Source organism: Olea europaea, chromosome 14 (assembly GCF_002742605.1).
Source record: "Olea europaea var. sylvestris chromosome 14, O_europaea_v1, whole genome shotgun sequence".
Taxonomy (NCBI): Eukaryota; Viridiplantae; Streptophyta; class Magnoliopsida; order Lamiales; family Oleaceae; genus Olea; species Olea europaea.
Window position 1 is genome coordinate 4,127,623 of NC_036250.1, and position 6,110 is coordinate 4,133,732.

Below are 6,110 nucleotides of genomic sequence, written 5' to 3' on the forward strand. Positions count from 1 at the left end.
CCAGTTCGTTGGTTCGAGTAGCCCGCACTCGAGTCAGTCCATGTACTCATTTTCAAGTGTTAGCTTGAGCTCGATTCAATCCATGTAGCTCGTTGAGCTACAATGACACTCCCCATTTTGGCCCTTGTCTTAGGAATAGGCAACTACGGTTTCCTTTTAAATAGCTCCCTATTGCTTTTTTTAAAAAAAAGAAAAAATTAGAATTTAAGGGAAAAAAATGAGCTAGCTCTGGCTTGGCTAGAAAAAGGCTTATGTCGAAAGCTCGAGCCAAGCCCTATTTTTTCAGCCAAGTTTTGGCTCAGCTCAATCCAAAAAAAGCTCGATCAATTTTTACTCGAGTTGTGAACTTCGGCTCTTGAGCTTGACAAGATTTTGAGCCTGTCGATCATCTTTGCTCTTCCAAGAAGTTGGACACCTATCTATCTCACCATGCTCCCCTACGCTAAAGGAATGCTCAGCTTGTCACGGTGCCAAGTCCTTCAAGCCCACAAACCGTGACAAGGCTAAAAGAGTAAGAGGAGAAGAAGCAAAGAGATATGATTTCAATCTCAAAGGTAGCCACAACTGCCTTTGAATTTTGAATTTAAAGGCAGCTGTAATAGAGTTCCCAAGTTAAAAGCCCCGAGGCGAGACCCATTTTTCAGTCGAGTCACCAAAAAAGCTCAATCAATTTTTACCCGAGCCATGAACTTTCGCTTGGTTCATTTACATCCCTAAGGATATCTTTTATATGTATAAAAGAAAAATACATATCTTTTTTCCCTAACCTAACCTTTATCCCACTGCCAGCACCCGCGAACTTGTTCGGCCATAAGATCGAGGACGGATATGTGTGTGTGTGTGAGTGTGTGTCCGTCCTTGGATTGATAGTAACTATTGGGGAGAAATCCCCTTTGAATGTGCTATGAATGACATTAGATCCAAGGGATTCTCGTCCTTGGCTTTTGGCCTTGGTAGTCGATGAACCAAGTGGTAAGAAATCCCCTTTGGTTTGGGGGCATTTTTTCCCCTTCAATTTGTCCTAGAGATGGCAAAATAACATGTCCCACCTCCCTTCGACTGGGACCAAAAAAATTTGTCCTGACGGGTTAGAAGGGCGGGCCCGCCGTGAACCCACCCAGTGAAGAGGTAAAATTTTTTTTATTAGTTTGAGCATTATTTGTTTTGGATTTTAAAATTTTGAACTTGTATTTTATTCTCTAATAATATAACTTGAAATTTTGAAAATATAAATACATATAAAAAACAAACGGGACAAGTCCCCACCCCTTTCGCCTCGAACTCATCTCACTGTCATCTCTAATTTGTTTGCACCCAAGAAAGAAGAATTCCCCTTGATCTTTTGGCGGCAATTCAATGGGCATTTCTTCCCCTTCAATTTGCCCTCAATCAAGGGAGGAGAATTTCCCTTGATCATTTGGCAATGGTGTCGAAGTGCTTGAAGCAGGGGGTTATAGGGAAGTAGATGACAAATTCTAAGTTTATAATTATTATTTTCATTTTCATTTCCTTTAATTTTTAACTTTATACTATGAAATGATAATTTTGTTCATTTTAGCCCATGTTTGGTACCGCTAAAAATTTAATTAAAATTTAAGTCAAATTTAACATTAATTTGAATCACACATTTTTTTAGGATTCACAATTTTTCAATCACATGTTGCATAAGCTTTTATCAAAATCTTCTAAAAATTTAATTTTAACATCTAGAAAATAGGGACTTCAATATTTAAATGCGCGAGTCTACTCAATAGACTTACTATGGACGGAATTCATCTCTTGTATGAATGTCGCATATTTTCAAAGGGTTCGGACCCTGTCATTCAGGAAAAAAGATTGAAGGTAAAATTGCAAATGAATCCAAAGGTTCGGGTGTTTCACTTAATTTATAGATATACTAAATAAAAGTAATAGCATTAGAACAAGAATACCCCACACAAATTTCCTAACATAAATGAACCGTAACTGAATGAACAAGGCTATGGAGTTCAAAACATTTAGGGAAAAAGAAGTACCGGCTATTCAAGTGAAACGATAAGACCTTGTTCTCTAGCTTTCAGCAACCATTTAAGTGTATTCTCTAATGTCATATATGCAATAACATCAGTCAAGCTCTTGATTTCAACTATGCCATTCCTACACAACGCCCTCAAAAAAATTTCCATAAGAACCAATTTCAAGCTTCATATCACCTTTCTTCATCACTCTATACAATTTAATCGCCTAATCAAATAATATTGATTTACACAACCCATGTAACAATGTATTATGTGCATGAATTCGGTTCACACCCTTCATTTCCATCTTCTCCAACAAAGCCAATGCTCCCAATGCATCTCTTTCCCTACACATCCCATTTATCGACGAAGTATAGGTAACAACATCCGCAAAGTTTCCAAAAAGTTTTTCGCCTCCTTAACCCTACCGGACTTGGAAAATCCATCTCACAAGGTCTGACTATTTATTGAACTCTTCTTGCATATCCTTTATAAAGAAATTCACTGTACTCAAAGATCTATTCTTAACAAGGTCCCTAACTAGAAAATTGTAGGTATAAGTATCAAGCGGACAATTCTCGGTCGACAACTTCTTAATCAGTTCAATGGCGTGCTATTCGCGACTACAAACACAAAGGGTTCCCACTACAATATCAGTTGAGACTTGAACCCAGTTTGTTTGCTCCCTAAATTTTCAAGTTAGAATGTGTTTGTTGAAACATGATGATTGATTTACACTCATTATATTATGCCATTAATTTTATGATTTTGCTATCTTGGAGAGTATTTTAGAATTGCTAACAAGTGATTTTGGTGTTGTTTTGTAGATTGATGGAAGTGGAGAAAACAAGAGCTAAAAGAGGCCAAAGGAAGGAAATAGGCAAAAGTTAGCGAAATTGGATGAAATGACCAAAATGTAAGAGATCCAAAGTTCAAGGATTAAAATGCAATTAATCAAAAGTTGTGTCAAAACTCACGATGAAGATCTGAGAGTGCTAGGAGTCAATTGGATGAAGGAAGGTGTCAAATGGATCAAATTTAGTCAAAATATGATCACAAATCATTTTCCAACCGAAAAGTTACGCACCGGAGTTTTGGTCTCACATTGAGACTCATTTTTGACATAGAAAACGACCGAATTGTATAATGATGCCTGAATCAAAGTTGTAGCACATTGAATTATCTTTACAACGCATCTTGAATCACTTCAATCGGATATCGAACGAGAAAGTTATGCTAAAAACACTGAAAGACGCATAGAATGTCGTTTTGGGCGTACCAGGCGCCGCGGCGCCCATCGTGAGCGCTCGGGCGTCCATCTTGCTGAAAACAAGCAAAAAGTCAGTGTCCAGCCACTACATTCCGAAACAGGAGAAAATTTTGATTTTATAATATTTTCTCGGCCCAATTAGTAACTTGTTGTTCCCTAAATTCCAAGACACTATAAATATACAATTGAAGACCTAAATTAAGAGAGAGCCCCACACTAAAAATCTATGGGATCAAGCCACGCACATGATTTGGAGACGGAAAAACAGGGAGTCAGCTGCCCCAAAGTTCTGGGAATTAAAGAGAATCTGGAAAGGAAGAGCTGACAACTTCAAGAGGATTGAAAGGAGTTCAACTGACCAAACGCAACAGGAAGGCATAACTCAAAATTTTGGCAAGTTTACTTCTTCAATTAATCAATTTGGTGGACGGCTGGACAACCTTGAAAAAGTCAAATGGCAGAAACTAATTGAGAGGCGTGGAAAACAAGGGAAGAATCGATTTACTCGTTTAATTTATTTTCTTTATTCTTCATGTTTTACACTATAATTTGTATGAATTTAACGTCTTTAATTATGCACTGAACAAATTACCTAGGGTCGATATAACCGAACTCAATATTATGGTTTGATGAAATTTTATAATTATTTAGTTTAATTTTCTCGTATATATTTAATTGTATCATGATTTTAATGCTTTCGATTGCCTGATCAACAATTGGATGATTTGATGCTCTATATTTGGTGCTCGAGAGAGGAAAACTTAGGCGTGATCTAAGATTGATACAACATAGAATTTACAGGTTTCGAGAGAAGGTATAAATCTATGAAGCTTACTCCACAAAAGAATCGGGTCTTTTATAAATTCGTGATTTTCAATTTCGAACAGAGATGTTGGAATTGGGGTCTAGGGTTAGTTTCTAACCAGTGCTCGAGAGAGGGGGTTAGAAATACATTAGGGTTCTTATTTTTAAATAGGGGAAAATTAATCGAAGTAATTGGAATTCGTTGAATCATAATTGAGAGTCAGGTGAAATCAATCCCTAGGCATTCTCATTTGATTATTTGCATTCTCCAATTTTATCGCATCCAATGACGTTAGATTTAGTTTATATCATTCACTCGTATAACATTCATTCATAAAAGCATCAAATTGTCTAAATAAAGTTGAAATTTGCGTAATTATAGTATTTAGTGAAAATTAAATTACAATTCTTGTGGGTTCGAATCCTTCTTCAAAATTATATTACAAAACTTGACACCGTACACTTGCGGTTAAAAATCACGTTGCATAAATCACGTGGTAAGTTTTTGGCGCCGTTGCCAGGGATTGTTAATTTGATTTTTACTAATGTTATTACCAAGTAATTTCTATTTTAATTTAGCTTTTCATTTAGATTTTTGTTATTTTGTTAATTTTCGCTATCCACCCTGATCATTTTTGGTATTCATTCTAGGTACTACTTAATAGTATATGCATGATTCCAACATTGGCAAGAGAGTAGAGCAATTGAAATAAGTGATCTCGACATGAATACAAACTACCCGCCTGAAGAAAATATCTTTTGTCATATTTGCTAGAGGATACACTACACTGAGCATTGTTGGCATACACCTACCGACCCCCGGATAATAAAGCTTGTAGGGTTCATACATTATTTAAGATGTCGAAAAGAAGCAATTGACAAAGCTGATAAAAATTACATGCCTGTGGGATATTACCTAACTGACGATTGGGATGAGGACATCACACTTACAGGAGATGGTCCTCCTCTATTGAACGAAAGGGTAATTACAAAGTACTGTAATGCACTTGTCAAAGAGGGAGAGCGCAAAAAACGTATTGGAGATTGGAAGTACTGGAGTGAATTCAAAAGGTGGAAATATAATCCACTCGAAGGGGTTGAAAAGAGAGATTCTACGTTGCCTGTGGATCTTGAATGTGGATCAATAAGTCAATCCGAAGAAATTTCAACAATTGTAGAAGAGCCTGAAGTGAGTGACAACTTGATCACAAAGGAACTAAACGAAGATGTAGAAATCAATGAAGATGAAAACAACGTACATTCATCCGAATTCATTGATTATATGGAAATTGATTTTGTGATTAAGTCTGATGAAAAGATTGAAGTCTACATTGTTGAGTTTGAACTGGATGGCAAGAAAAGATCCTATTACATTGAAAAAGACAATGACGAGGTTTGGAAAAAACAACGAAGAGTGGAGCAAAGTCAAAAGAAGAAAAATGGACACGGCAACAAAAGCTTTATTTAAAGTTCCATGATGCAATTGCCAAAATCAAGCTAATCACTATAAAGAAGCGCTTCTTGGGAGGCAACCCAAGCGTTTCATTTTTATTTTTGTTTTAATTGTTTTCGTTTTAGATTAATAGGATAGTTTAAGTTATTTTATAGTTTCTATTTAGGAATTCATCAACCATATCCCATCTTCCCTTAGGTTTATAAGTAGTCAAGTTGTTTATTATTTGTTTGAGCTAAGTAACACTTGTTCCACGTATTTAATATCTAAAATTTGATTTTTCAGAAACATGACGTCACGGAACAATCATACCAAATTTGATGAAGAAAACATAAAAAAATCACAAGTTTGGGGGAAAAATCTAGAAGCATCCGTCAAATTCAACATCAGAGCACCAAACTGTCCTTGGCAATTTAGGGAAGTTCTCCTCTTTTCTTTTAATTTAACATTGGGGACAATATTTAGTTTAAGTTTGGGGGGAGTGTTTTATATTGTCTAAAATTGCCTTAGTTTTTTTTATTTTTATTTTGTGTGAGTTGTGTGCATTTAAAAAAAATTATTTTATTTTATTTGTGTGCTTTATTTT